Source organism: Fistularia commersonii, chromosome 11, assembly GCF_037954325.1.
Source record: "Fistularia commersonii isolate RoL2024-O1a breed Wild chromosome 11, RoL_Fcom_v1.0, whole genome shotgun sequence".
NCBI lineage: Eukaryota > Metazoa > Chordata > Actinopteri > Syngnathiformes > Fistulariidae > Fistularia > Fistularia commersonii.
Window position 1 is genome coordinate 5,646,312 of NC_141294.1, and position 15,452 is coordinate 5,661,763.

Consider the following 15,452-nt stretch of genomic DNA (forward strand, 5'->3'; position numbering starts at 1 on the left):
TGTTTGACCCTGTGAGGACTGATTGTTCTGTCTGAAAACAGTTAGAGCACACTTTCCCCAAATGAAAAGGAAACAGGTTTGTTGGAAGGAGGGTGCAAAGTAGGGATCTGTTTGTGGATTTAAAAAAAAAAAAAAACAGTTGAGTGATGTGTACTTTGCTGATATATGAGCAAATATCGCATGTGACCGATTATGGTGTGTTGCTTTTTTATGTGATAAAAAGCAGAAACCTGTTTCCTCCTTAATTCATTTTCTCTCCCTAACATATACTGTGTTGCAGGGACATTCTCAACCCTGTAGGGGGCAGTGTTTATTTTACCCAATAGAGTCTTAACTGGGCATTTATGATACAGGTGAGGGCTAACACTGCTGTGGCCAGCCTGCAGGGATGGCTACATACTTTCCATTCTTTAATGAAGCCTTTCACCGACTCATGCACTACAGTACTTAAAAACACACGCATACACACTTTCCACCGGTGCACAGCTTCTGATAATAGAGTCTACATAGGAGGCCTGTGAAGTATTTTGAAATGCAGAGCGGCTGCAAGGGTGTAGATGTTTGAAAGACACTAATGTAGGAGCTGAGGCCTAATATAAACAGTGTTATTCACATGAAAGCCAGGAGGCTGCCATTAAGGCTTTTCAGAGTAGTGGCACTTATTCAGCAGCACACTAATGCCACTAGTTGTTTAAACATGCAGATAAGTACAGACTCCTTTGTAATGTTTCCTGAACTATCAAATGTAAAATGATTAGTCACACTTTTTCCTCCATGAAGATCATAATATTTAGGATCTCTTCATTCAAACTTTCAGGAACCGTTGTTTTCGGAATGTGCAACAACTGTGATCCTAGAATAAAAATCAATATTCTGCCGAGAAGCAACAAAAGCAGCTGTTCAAATACACTCTCCCTTCAATTGTGAAACCAAAAATGGAACTTTTTCATGTTCTTTTCCCCATTTTGAGGCCTGTAACTTACAACCACCCGGAGAATATAGCTGGCCAGGGGATCAGTCTCTCATGAAATTATTAATCCTACACAAATGCCGGCCCACCATCCAGCAGGGTTGTGCGGTTAAAGGCACCAGACCTCACCACTGTCAGCAGCAGTGTAATATGGCTGTCCTTACCAGGAGCTGATCGTAACAATAAGCAGAACAAAAAATCCTTGTAATCTTTGAGGAAGATCCAATCGGAGGAAGCAGGGAGTAACATGGAGTAGAGGGGAGGTGAAAGGGATGAATAACACATTTCTTTTTTGGCTGCGCCTGCAGTTGCCCACTCAGTAACAAATCAAAAATCTTTTCAAAGTCACAGACAATGAAGATTAATTTGATTGGTATTGTTCTCACCATTTGGAAAGTGTAGGAGAAGTCGTCTTCCCAGTTAATGTTGTGGTTTTGATCAGGAGTAGATGAGACAGCCAAATTGGTTTTTACTCGGCTGTTTTTGGCCTCTCTGCAGCACATCCATCATGTCAACACATGAACTAACTTCCCCTTTTTCCCTGATAGAGACTCGGACGTTTCAAACGCTTACGGTTGCTATAAGAGCTGAGCTGACGGAGAAGAACCATAAAGGATCATTTGTAGTCAGTTTTCAAGTCTCCATGATATTCTCATAAGTGGAGCTTTGCACGGTTTATAGTCCCGGTGCAATTCCCAGGTACGACATGTGGCGTTACACATTATGTAAACGTCTTTTGCGCCTCGGTGTGTCGCTTACATTTTTCATGGGGAGTTTCCAGACTGCAAATATTGCATTATGTGTAATTATGCTTGTCAATCTGCAAACAAAACAGTAAGTTTGTAAGTGACTGACAAACTCTTTAATTATTGACTCATTTTGGGTTAAATCCCGCAGAGCACTCTGTGACCCTTCCACTGGCCAGGCCCATTAGAGAATAAAGGTGAACACAGGGGCAAATCAGTTATCAAGTCACAAACACTCATTGTCAACTTCCCACAGCGCCATTACTGCAAATACACACACGTGGTCAACCCTAATTCTTCCTGTATAGGAGGTCGTGACCTCATGTACCAGTAGGAAAGGAGAAGGGATGAGGATGCAAGACCCTTTAAGACATTGCCAATTATTTTCGTCTCGGCGTGCATGAATGTTTAGGGGTCAAAAAGGATGAATACGTTATTGTGCGCATATCGCAGATACTTTAATCTTTGCTAAGAAGGGTCAACATTTTACAGTACACAATTTGTTGTGCTGAAAGGAAAATTATGAGATTTTTAATGTTGCAATGAACCCCGCAAGAGAAAATCGCATGCTGAAAGAAACCTGCTGAATCATTATGTATTCTCTCAACAGCCACACAATCTGACACATTCACACACAAATCGAAATCCACTGGCTTTTTAAATGATTTATTGACATATGTTATTGTCTTTTTTTTAATCTGCTTTGTGTGTGTTTTTGCGCACGCGCGCGCGTGTGTGTGTGTGTGTGTGTGTGTATGTGTGTATGTGTGTGTGAAATGAGTCAATCCAGAGTCATACTACTGAGAGCTTCACGGTGGTAAATGTATTTTTTAACCAAACAAAAAATCCAAATTGTAAAAACAACATTGAGATTATCAGGATTATGAGGACTTTCAATGATGTGCAGCGGAGCTTCTGCTGGTCTTCAAAGGTCACAGTTACTTTGCTGTGGTGTTTAAATGTCCTTTTAAATGTCCTGTTAAATGTCCAAAGCGACAGTAAAGATTTTTGCATGCTTAAGGTTGATGAAATCAATCCTTGAAATGTTCTCTTTAATAGCTGGGATCCTTGCAAAGAATGACTGGATTGTTTTTAGCTCCCGGAAGTAATGGTCTTGGGTAATCACAACAAATCCCACTATCTCGATACATTACTGCTTTGGCCAGATCCAGGCTTCCTGTTTCTGATTTTGCTTCTCTCTCTTATGGTATTTACATTTACATGCATATGAATGGTATCCATGTTTTTGATCTGGCTCCAAGCAATAAAGCAAATAATCTCTGTCTGTTTCTTTTGCCATATATCTTTAAAGGCCATGAATGGGAAAACTGTGGTCTTACATTTCTCGTGTTAAGAATACGTTTTGCTCAAGTTGTGGCTGGGTCTGCATCTTTCAACACTCCAAACACAGTGAAATCTGGACAAATGAGGCCCACTGAAACCGTAGGAGGCTAAACATAGATGAGTCCGAATGGGGAACTGGTGAGTGACAATTTATATGAGTTAGTAAGTCAGAGATGGAAAAAAATATTGTTTTAGCGAGGGAGAAAATAAAGACAGAATCAAAAAAAAGGAGGTCTGCATTCATGTGACAGGCGGAAATGGTTGCGGGTAACTGACCATAACGCCGCATGTGCCGGGCTGGGCCGGTCCCGGTCGCAGAATGCTATCTTCACGGCCACAGCGCAGGTGATTTGAATGCTAATGTTATTTAAGCCTCTTTCACACATGTTCTATAGTGAAAGCAAATTTCACAGTAAGTCAGGCTGGACATCATAAGGCCTTTGACCAATGTTCTCCCTCGTACGAAGAGCATATTATCTTTCATTGAGCCCATGTGTGACACAGCACTGCTTTCTCCACGGGACTCAAAACAAAAAGAGTGCTGATGGGTTTATCATTTAGCTCGAGCGAAATATAAAACATCTGCTGCTGGGGAAGCATCACTCAACCAAGAAATGTCATGGAAGTTCAATGAAGACACCAAAAATATCTGAAGAAACAGCAGGATTTGAGTTGTCCCGGGCTATTTCTTTTTGTTTTTATATTTTCTACAGAACACCGTGATTGGGGCTTTTTCTGCCACGCATCAGAGTAAACTCTTCTTTTTACACTCCATATGAAATGACTTGTTCTGCTTGTGGTTACATTGCAGTCAAGTTATTTTAACTTTCCTCACTTTCTGTGAAGGCATACACTGTTATTTCTCAACATAAAACACACCTTGCATGATGCAAATTAGATACAATTGCATCTAAATCTGTGAAATCTTTCCTTTTTTGTACCATCGGCGAAGAAGATTTAGAATTAGGGAGGAATTGAGGTTACTGTGGGATAATATGTACAATATCAGTGACTGGACATCCAGTGAGTCCTAGTCATTGGTTTGTAAGATAAATATATAGAATATAGGCAATTTATAAAAAACATTTCAGAGGTATTGGAAGCATATATACCTTAGCAGCAAGAGATGAAATTGTATTTTTATGAAACTTTTAACATTAATAAACCACCCAGGCCGTTGAATTCACCACGGCACTGGCAGCCATTGTATATATTCAGTATTGTCCCAGCAGCTTCAAGGATTGTCGTTCCTCAATACCTTTTCTTCAGTCCTCGTGTAGCCGCACCCTGCACGTGATGACTGAGTGTGATTGGCTTTATGGCAGAGAAACATCAGGTCATAAGAAAAAAAATCAAAATGAAATTAATAAAAATTTGCCAAACGCCTGAGTTGCAGTTTGCGTAGACTCAATTATTGATCCGATCGGTCTGTTTTTAACCAACTCCATGATTGGCAACCTTCCGCGGACCCTGGTCGAGAGAATGTTACCACTTCAGTGAGGAAACACTGTTAATGCAGTCCTGTGTTTTTTGGATGAAAATCAACAACTATTTGCTAACATGTTAGAGGAACTTTATTAGGCGATAACATGTCAATGTTGGGTTTACAACTTGTTTAAGTGCCTCAAAATCACTTAATAATGCTCTAAATAGACTTTTCATGGCAAAATTCCTACCCTTGATGCAAGCTCAATTAAACCCTTCACGATAATAGCCTTCAGTATCAACACAATTTTCCACTGCACACGTAAGAAAACTGAAACTACTGTGACTCCAACTTCAGTGGAAGTGTTCACAGACTTCATTTCTGAGAATCTCATTTGATTGTTTTACGCGTCTCTGCTCGATAAAATAGCAGTCAAACCGCTGAAAGTACTTTCACTGATCCATGTTGGATTTCGCAGTGGCCTTTAATTGTGAAACTAAAAAACCATTGGCCAATGCATTTTTATTATCAGTTTAGCACGGCTAAAAGCTCAAGGGAGATGAAAACAAAAAAAGTGTCCAAAACTTGAAGGAAGGAGTCCAGTCGAGCTTGCATCACGCAGTGGAAAAATAAGTCTTTATCGGGATTTATCGAGTTGCCCAGAATGTCAGAAACTATCAGTTTATTCTATGGTTTGAAAATAGAGTGGTTCTGTCATCTCTACTCAGGACACTTCAATTTAATTTGGTGTTGTAAAATTCCTTTATTCGAAATATCGAGTGTCTGGGAATGACGAATAACGGCACAAACTTCATGGTGTTCACCCTTGGAGTCGTGAAAGCCTCGCTGGATCATAACAGTAAGTAAGTGGCTCCTCAACTGGAAAAACATTGGCTTATAGTTGTAAAGACCTAATGAAGCATTAGCTCATACTGCTCCAGCCCCTAATGCGCTCCCCTTGTCTTTCTCAGACGGAGGAACTTCTGGCAGATTTAACAGGGGAGTCGGGCCTGATAACGTAGGTGTATATTCCGTTATCTCTCGGGCAACCTGTTGCTCCTCGACAACGAGACCAAATCTTTGCAACCTCCCCGTGGCTGGAGGTTTGTCATGCGCTCTGCAGACAGCTATCGCTCGGAGCAATTGTTGGTAAACACTACTGAACTGCTTAGCCCAGCGACAGGTTTCTCTAACCGTTAATCCAAGCCGTAGAAGAGACCCCCTCTTACCCTTTTGACCCTTCCCTCAGTCCGAACCCCCTCAATTCCTCCTCCTCCTCCTCCACCTCCTCCCCCTCCTCCGTGGTGGTAGTCGATCGGCCTGTGAGATAAGCCTGGGTGGAATTCCCGTCTGGGTGTTCTTGGGAGTGACCTGGGTGGTAGAGGAGTGTCAGTGAAAATCACTCAGCACTCTGCTCGAGGAGGAGCCAGTCTGAGCCGTGGAGATATTTCATATCATTTTATATCTGTTTCTCTTTTCAAATCCTCTTCGTTCACTCATCATTTTTGACTTTCTGTTGTATCTCGAAGATTTACGGTCGAGCGAGACGGCTAGAGCGAGACAGAAACTGATTCAGAACTAGTTAGGAACTTGTGTGAACTTTTCACAACCTCTCCCCCAGGGTAAGACGGGCTTAAAAAGTCTTGTTGTGCATGAATCAAGAAATGAGCTTTGAGCTAAAAAAGAGCTTGAAAATGGCACCAAGAATGTGATCTAATGCCAATCCGATTTCATAGGCTTATGGAAAAAAATTATATTTGGGTCAGATTACTTTATAACAAGACAAAGTTCTATTTTATACGAAAAAAAGAAAAAAAAGAATGCAAAACCACTTATAAACTGCCCGGATTTTATAGGGGTAACCACCGGGGATTGTTGTCCTCGTGCAATCGTTGACTTCTCATCAAGGTATAGGAAGATCCGAGATGAAATGCGCAACTACACGCTGAGTCCAATCGACCATATTTAACCAAGCATCTAGTACTTCCTTGGAGACCACAGATCCATGTTGTAGGGGCCGGTTGTCTGGGAAAGAATGTAAGGGGGCTAGAGTGGTGCGGGTTAGGCAATGGCCTGGCTATTGTGCCCCAGGAGAAGGTAATTAGGAAGTGAAACCTTGACCAGTTGACAGCAGGCTTTGTTCAGGAGCGAGTGGGCCAAGAGAAATGCTTTTGAAAGCTTTATAACTTTCTTTGCTGAGGTGACCTCAACCCCTTCCTCCAGGAACACACTTGGGAGATCATATAAGTTTCTGAAGAAAAATGCATGGAAAGAGGGTTAAGTGGTATTTATTGAAAGAGAAGAAATCTATATGCGGCACGGTGTTTGACAAGAGTACCAAGTGAAATATACAGTGTACAGTATCTGTTTACGAAAAATGTCATTCCTAATTCATGTTAAAGTGTAGTTCCAGCAAATGATATTTATTTCTTTTCATACTGTACAACTTCTTATATTTGAAACTTTACAAATTCTAATAATCATGCAAATAATACCTATATCCGGGGCAAAAATCAATGTTCTGTGTAGCACGAGTAGAGTAGCACGGCCCACCACCTCTTCCACAGAACTGCAGCTGCAGGAGGAGCTGCTTGCCAACCCATAATCAGCGTGTTCTTTCCTGCACTGGACATTTTTTTCTCCAGCTTTAAAATTTTACATGAGCCAAATAACCAGCATCACTGCGGTGAGGGCATCCAGCACCGGCTGCCTACGCCTGTCCTGTCCCTGCCGACCCCTCTCGGCTTCTAAACGTGGCAGGAAAAGTGTGAACAAGGCTTTGGCATCTCGCAGCTCAGTTCATCACCACCGGCCGGTTAGAAAGACGTGCACACTTTTTGGACAGCTGCTCTACAATTTCCTGCAAAGGATTAACTCCTTGTACTTCTGAATCCAGATTTCAAGTATTAATCCCTGACTTATTTTGACATTAAAAAAAAAAGAATCAGCTTTGTTCAGTTTAATGTCACAGTGTTTGAACTTGGAAATAGATGTTCTGTTTCATTTATGAAGAGTAGCTATAGGTTAACAAGATAACACTTGATGTGTTGCATGTGTTAAAGCAACACAAAATCATGTTTCATTCCGGAAGACCATTTGTTCAATTCCTTGGAATAATAATAACCATCTTTGTCCCTCTTAGTGCATTACAATTGTATCACTAGAAACTTGTTGGTAGAAACTTTGGTGGAAAAATGAATATGTCAAAAGATAGGAAGTGTAATCAATAGCCTGCAGAACTGAGAAACATGTCTCACATTAAAATATGGCAGTATTACAAGCATGTGATCAAGAGCCGCAATAGCTGACATTAATAAACATTATCAATGTATAGTGTAACTTGTTTAGTGGGGATATTTGTGTCAAAAATGTATCCCATATTTCATGAATGTTGTAAATAGACCGTATACGTGATATATTGCCTCGGCGACCATTTATCATGTCGCTGGCTCCCTCCAATAAAGCCTGAAGGCGTTAACAAGATAACAGTAGAACCTTTGCTCGATTGACCTCCACTAGTTTTGCATCTGCCTTGCATCTGCATTGTGTCTACATCAGGTGTGCTTTGTGTGACTGCTGCAGAGCGTTCACTACACCCGATCGGGTTTACCAGTGTTATTGCGGTTGCCCAGCTACTGCCAGCCCCTCTATTTACGAAAAATATCTGGCCTCGCTTATGGCTATCGTTTCATTTTCCGTAGCTTTATCATGCAAGTATCTTGCAATACCAGAAAGGGACTCTGCACAAATAAAAAATGGCCAGAATTGTATTGACAGTTGAAGTCCATGTAACTATTAGGAGATCTAATTGCACTGCCTCCACAACCAAAGTAGACTGGGCTGTGTAAGACAGCCATGTTGTAAAAAAATGACCTTACTACCACGATAATTTGTACAAAGCTGTCGTAATCCGACATTTACCAAGGTTTCTTTTAATGTCTCCATACCTTGCGTTTGAAACAAGGCATCGCTGGCTATCAATTGAACTCCTTCAACTCTGTTACCATAAAATACGGTCAATATAGAACCAAAGTGCGACGGAAAAACCCGAGGGCCGTCGTGGAACGATCACGTCTTTAACCTGAAAAGGCCTCAACCACAACAAACAGATTCCTCCTTGCTTGGGTTTGAGCATTAGCCTTGCAGCCAGTCTATAAAACACCAGAGAGGACAAGAGGAATCTAAATGTACTTTGTTAGCCTCTTTGTTCTCCGCCCTGTTATGGGAAGCCTTTCGGCGGTTTTGAAAGACACGTTTCACCCAAAGCTTGTCAACAACTTTGATTTTCCCTGCGTGTCTGTTTTAGAATAAGCAAATTAAAAAAATAGATGCATGCTTCGCGAGGGAGTGAGTAAATCAACATTAATGAGTGTAATTAAACTTCACTTTGAATCGCAGGCTATGGCTCCTGTGATGCCGACAGCTTAGGCAGGAATTAAAGCTAATTTGTCAAAAGAATGTTTGCTTGTTTGGAAATATGTCATGGTACTAAATGACCCAGACCGGTTGCTTTTAAACTTACCGTAAATAATAAAGGTAGAATAAACACGGGCTTTCGCAGTGAAGGATCAAATATATCATCACTGGTGTATATCTTCAAACACATGTCGCTGTCATGTTTTGGAAAAAAATACATCACCTACTTGAGGTGGTTATTCTTAACATCACACAGGTTTTATGAAGTTGTTAGGGAAAAATCTGTGGCTTTATGGGTGGTTTTTCACTGCTGTCGTCCATCGCTTACGTCTCTTAGCACAGGTGTCACAAACACGCTTTTCCAAGTAAATGAAGTCAACCGATTGCTCTTGATTTTCTCCTAGAGACTGTTAGACTGGAATGGGGATCAGTCATCTGTGACTGCAGTGATTAAATTTTTTATGTAGTTGACAGAGGAGTTAGAAAACGCCAAGGGACATTTAGATTGATGATGGCATCCATGAGGCCAGTATTATGTCACTCCGAATGAGGATTGAAGAGACAGAGGGATGACATTTTTACAGGCTTGGTACTTATAAACAATTGTGTGTGCATTGGTGATGTGAGACACGGCAAACGCAGAAACGCGGGGAACCAATGCGTGAACACAAGGCATGAACTTCTTAAGCACTTTACCATAAAACAAGCAATCTATTGCTGCCCCACTCTTTGTATTTAGTTGATGTGTTTATATGGGTATATATAAGTGTGGTGAGTGCCATGGTTGGCTTATAGGGCAGTGTTTGATGATGAAGTCATCAGTTTAAGTAAACTCCAGATGGCCGGGCAGAAAGTAAAACAAGTGCCATCTGCTTAAATTCAACTGCTGCTCGATTACTCCCCTCTCCATCTCCCTTTTTCCCTTCCTCTCTGAGTTGGCACAGCCAAGAGCTGGAGGACTCAGAGCATTAATGCCATTAGTTAAATGTTTCAGAAGAGGCAGCCAAGCACAATGCATTACACCAGCCGTGCCCGCTGCAACAAAAAAAAAAAAAGAATTCCCTGAAAATCGACTTCAGTGTTGACTTTTTATGTCGAGTTATCTGCCCCATAATGCTTTCGAACCGCCGGTTGTTTTCTACCATTAGCATTGCTTGACTACAGTACTATGTTGCATGTCCGTTAATACTACTTAAGGTCATTTCTTTTCAAAATTATAATGTTGCACACTCAGTACAGAGTTATTTTTTTAAATACTTTAAAGAAGCAGATACTAATTGGAGCATTTATCACCATAAATAAAGCAAACTAACATCCTGAACCAAAGAAGGGAAAATTTCCTTCCTTCATGCAGTTGTTGCGCAGGTCTCATGTCAGGCTTTTTCATAATGGAGTATTAATACATAAAGTGTTTCCTCCTGGAAAAACAAAAACGGAAAAATAAAACATCAGAATAAAGATTTTTTTGCTGCCAAATGTCAGTTGCGCAATTAATATTTTCATAATGTACAAATGCTCCAATCTGGTTAGCTCCAATGGTTTCAAAGAAAAAAATAAATACATTTTATACATATGTTGCTTTTAATGTGAGATCCAGAGATGAGTTTTCAGTGAAATTGTACCTTTAATTATATAACACACACATGTTTTTCTGTTTGCAAATAAAGTTTAGCAATAAAAGGTTTGATTTGTTTTGATGTGGCCTGAAAAGCTTCCAAAATGTGAAGAATCCATCTCATGGGGAGCATTACAATCAGATCTACTTGCTGAAGGCTGAAATAAGCTGCTTTATAAACATGCTTTCCCTCTCTTACTGCAGGTGCAGGTCTTTATATCACAAAGTGCCGTATTGATAAACCTTACATTGTATGTCCTTAAACTATGCACCAACAAAACTGAGTTAATAATGCCTAAAACATGATCCCTTAAGGCACAGATCTGTGAGAGAGAGGACCTTTTTTAAAGCTCTAAAGGACCTAGATGTCTTGAAGGCTTTTGGAGTTGCAGATTTCTGGGGCAAATTTCCTGAAGTTTCCTATAGGCAGAAAACTTACCATCATGGAGCTGCCACAATGAAAGAAAAGCATAAACTGGTTCAAAAATTCTCACCACACCGGTTTGACCAAACACATCAAACCTTATTCATTTATTCAATTTTAGTTATTATCCTCTCTTTGCGGACTTCTAACTTAATATATACATATGTATATATAATGGTTTGCAATGGTTTGCAGTGTGTTACAGTTTTGTGTCATAGATGACGTGAGGTCCTCTCTTTATGTCAGATATAAAGTATAAAAACCCCAGCTCAACTATGTCATGCATTAGGCTTTAATGAAGTTTTCTCTCATATAAAAGAATATTACTAAATAGTTAGTCAAACAGAACATTTTCTTCAAATGAAATCCATTGTTAGCCACTCCAATTACATAGTTATGGTCTGGTTGGATTTAGTCAAAAAATAAATAGATGAAAAATAAAATTATTTGGCAAGGGGTTAATAAACAAGTCTTGGCCAGATGTTGTCAAACAGTTTTTAAACTTGAATAGGGCTCCCTCACGCATCTGCTACTGCAAGGTCCAGTCCAATGTTTCTTGTTACCAACCAGTGCAACAATAAGCTCCTGATATATTATTCCCATTTGTACATATGCATCATGTTTGTGCATAATTTTAATACATAAGTGCCACCACCATGTAATGAGGGTTTTAAGGGGCTGAAATTACATTCTGCAGGTACACTTTTTGTTGATAACGGACATTCCTCAATGCATTCCTACATTAAAACTGAGTTAAGTGTGTTATTGTGTTCTTTGTGTTGGCAAATATTGCGTATTTCCTGTTACCAGTTTGACTTTTTTCCACATAAAAAAATACAATGAATGCTATATACCATGTGTGTGTGTGTGTGTGTGTGTGTGTGTGTGTGTTTGTTATTTTATTGTATTTATTTAATCATTTCAGATGCAAAACTTTCACGCTGATGCTTAAAACATTGGACTTTACACATCGGTTACACTGTGTGTCCCAGAAGAAAAACAGGACCAGTATCCTTCACCGCTGTGTGTTGTAATTAAGCCCACAGCTGGCAGTTCCCATTACGCCATCAGAGCAAGCCGGCAGTCCTGGTCTATGGCACTACAAGCCCTCCGCCTCACCTCTCTATCCACCGCCTTTTCCTCTCCTCAGCACCTGTACATTGTAAAGAAGCAGTGTGTCAGCCAAAACAAGCCCGCAGCTAACATATTGATGGAGAGTGTTTGTTGTGAAACACTTTTGTGTAACACATAATCTCCCCCACCTTTGTGTACATTTTCACATCCCGCCTTGCTGACTGTTTTTGCCAGATGGGGAAAATGTCCACACGTGGTTTTATGTTCAGTAAAATTCACACCAGCCTTTTATATCTGACAGGAAACTACATGGAAATGTGGCATAATGGAGAACAGGCAAGTGTTTGCGACGATTGGTATGGGGCGACCAAGCTGATGCAGAGCAACGAATGAGGGATTCCAGCACATCTGCCGCCCTCCCCTCCTTTCTCTCACTCTGTTGGCTCCCCTCCCTCCCAAGTGTTATGTATTACAAGAATTTTAATGTTGTGCCGCTATGAGTTTGCCCGCAGCACACACCAAAAGTTAGGCTGTCCCTGTAGGCTGAATCTCTCCTGGCCAAGATCAGCTGTCTGACAGCAGAACAGCCCGGGGTAAAGACCGGCCAAATTACCGCACACACTATTTGCACAAAACTCTGTAATAATTTTCACACTTACAAACATACACGCTACCTTTGTCAACAAAATAATTTGCCTCCAGGTGCGATGTGATTTATATGGAGGCATTTTAAAGGGATGAATACAAAATGTCGCTGTCCAAATGCATTTCACACGGTGGGAAGGCTTATGCAACATTTTGGAGACAAAAACCAAAAAACCCTTAATGTTTGATAATGATATGCACATGACAGGCAATAGCTGATATCTTGCCTTTTCCAAATTCACTCGAATTCCACCCTAAAACTGCTGCAGGTGCTGCTCATGCACACTAAAAGGTAAAAAGCAAAAAATGAGCAACCACCGGGGTCACAGATGTTATTGCTCCGAGTGGCGCTGTCAAACATAAAAATGACCATGCATTTTGTTGGTCTGTCTCTCTTTGTTCATGTGTGTTTATGTAAGAGTTTCTGTCAAAACATAGAAAAAAAAGATAAATGTAGCTAATTAAAAGAACATTTCTTTGGTAGTTGCAGTAATAGATACCTCATTGTGGGGTCCTGTGGCAATATTCCCTTTAACCAATCAAGGCTATTGTTCCTATTGAATTTGACTGCCGACTTTTTATTCATTTATTTTTTTTAATCAAGAATCTTACTTATCATTGCTGCGCACAGTGGCAAACTCAAATATAAAAATACGTTAAATAATATTATTTTTGGTGTCACGTCAGGAGGGCTTGTGGAGGACCGAGACCGAGAACAAATGGAGACACTTAGCTCCGGATCCGGAGCCAAACTGGAGAGAAACACGGGAACATTAGCACACCTGTTGCACCTTCACCAAGAATGGCCTGCGCATATGTGTGACCCCTGCAACATGTTCCAGATGAATGCAATTAAACAGTAAACTGGAAATGCTTGCCTTTGATTAAGTTCTACATAAATTGGTCACAATGTGTCCGGGGAGAGGCCGGTTACTCCATCGGTCACCACCCAGAGCGACGGTGAACAGAGTTTTGCAATTAGTCCACCGTTCGCTCCTCTCCTCACCTGCACGTGAAGGCAACACCGAGGTCATATGGAAGAGACGGCTATGTGAATTCACATACGCGCACAAATACAGACGCACAGATTGCAGACTTCGCGATCAATCACCGAGAAGAGCTGCGAGGTATCGAGCTGAGAAGAACATGTACGAGAAAAGAGAGCTTAAGAGAAAGCACAATTTCACAATTTTTTTTTTTCCTCTTCTTTATTATTTGACTCCGTTAAACATCATAAATCCCGTGGATGGGAGAAACTCAGTGAAAGATTTATATCCCTTGCCTTTTTCTAATCCAATATCCCCTCCTCTCCAGCCATTCCCAAAATGGTTTGGCTGTGAGGGCTCAGTGGAGGCTCTGCTTAGGGGAAGAACACACACACACACACACACGCACACACACCCTGAGTGACCAGAGCAACAAGAGGAATGTAGCAAGTTGCGCCACATCCCAGCTGGACTGACAGTGAGAACTAGCGGTGTCCTCCTTTCCACCGAGGAGGATGAAAGGACATCAGCACGTTTAAGACACAGAAGGAACGCCTGGAATTAGGGGAAGGGGAAGCTCTCCAACAGGGGCTTGCCTGAGAGACGACCTCAGTTCACTGCACAAGCTAAGAAGACGAAAGATGAAAAAAAAAAAGGTAGAGAGCGAAGAGAACTTCAAAAACATCCCAAACACCGCACCTGTGATCAATTATGAACGGCAAAATTAGAGAGTTACTAACAAAACCCTGGCCTGTAATAATTCATAATTATGAAAAGAGCAGCAAGGAGCTTGTAAGGTTCACATTTACTCTAGAGTGTGAGTGTGTGTGTGTGTGTGTCTGTGGATGTGTGTGTTTGTGTGTGACATACGATGTGCTTTAGTTTGGCACGTTTTTGCCAAACTAAAGCACAGACGTTTGGCCTGCCTTCTTTAGCTGGCTCCTTGCTCATCCAAGGGGTCAAATAGATGTAATTATGGCTTTTAATTTTTTTTTTAATATGCTTATTCCTTGACACACATATATGCATATATGTATGTAATCTCAAATATATATTACATATATACACATATATAAACATACATATACATATATATATATGCATATTGTAACGTCGCTTTATTCCCAATAACTTCTCTTGATAAAAGCAGACTCGACTCCGCGCTCCACATCACTGCTTCCATCTTCCCAATCCAACCCCCGTGTATGTATATACATATTTATATATATATATTTGTAATAAATAAAGGTTTTCTTCACTGAGTTTCTTTCTTTTTTCTCAGACTCCCCTCATGTGAAACTGCACAGTAAGATTAATCATGTGGCCTTGAATACCTGCATGAGTGTTGTGAGGACACAATGTGTATAACTCAATCAAGAGTGTCTGCACACAAAAAAATCCTACAAGTGGGATTTTTTTTAATCTTTATTACCACACTTTATGGTCGTTGAGACAGCTCTTATCTCAAAAAGGGATTACAAAAGATAAACCTGGACGATTGTGCCACAAACCTGTCATTCTTGTTTTTTTCCTTTCTTTCTTTTTAGCACAATCGTTTAAAAAAAAATGCAAAGTCGAAGGCGTAAGCTGCCCCCACACAGATATTTGACACACAAGAAGTGTGAACTGTGATGCTATAATGATAAAACTATCCCACTTGATCATTGCGGCTGCTTAACCTGTCTGAAAATCACTGTAGAACTAGTCAGACATGGTCTCACCAGTGGACATTTCTGGCACAGCGGAGAGGAGGAGGAGGACAGGGATGCAAAATGAAACTCGTTTTCAAACAATCCCCTGGCCAGA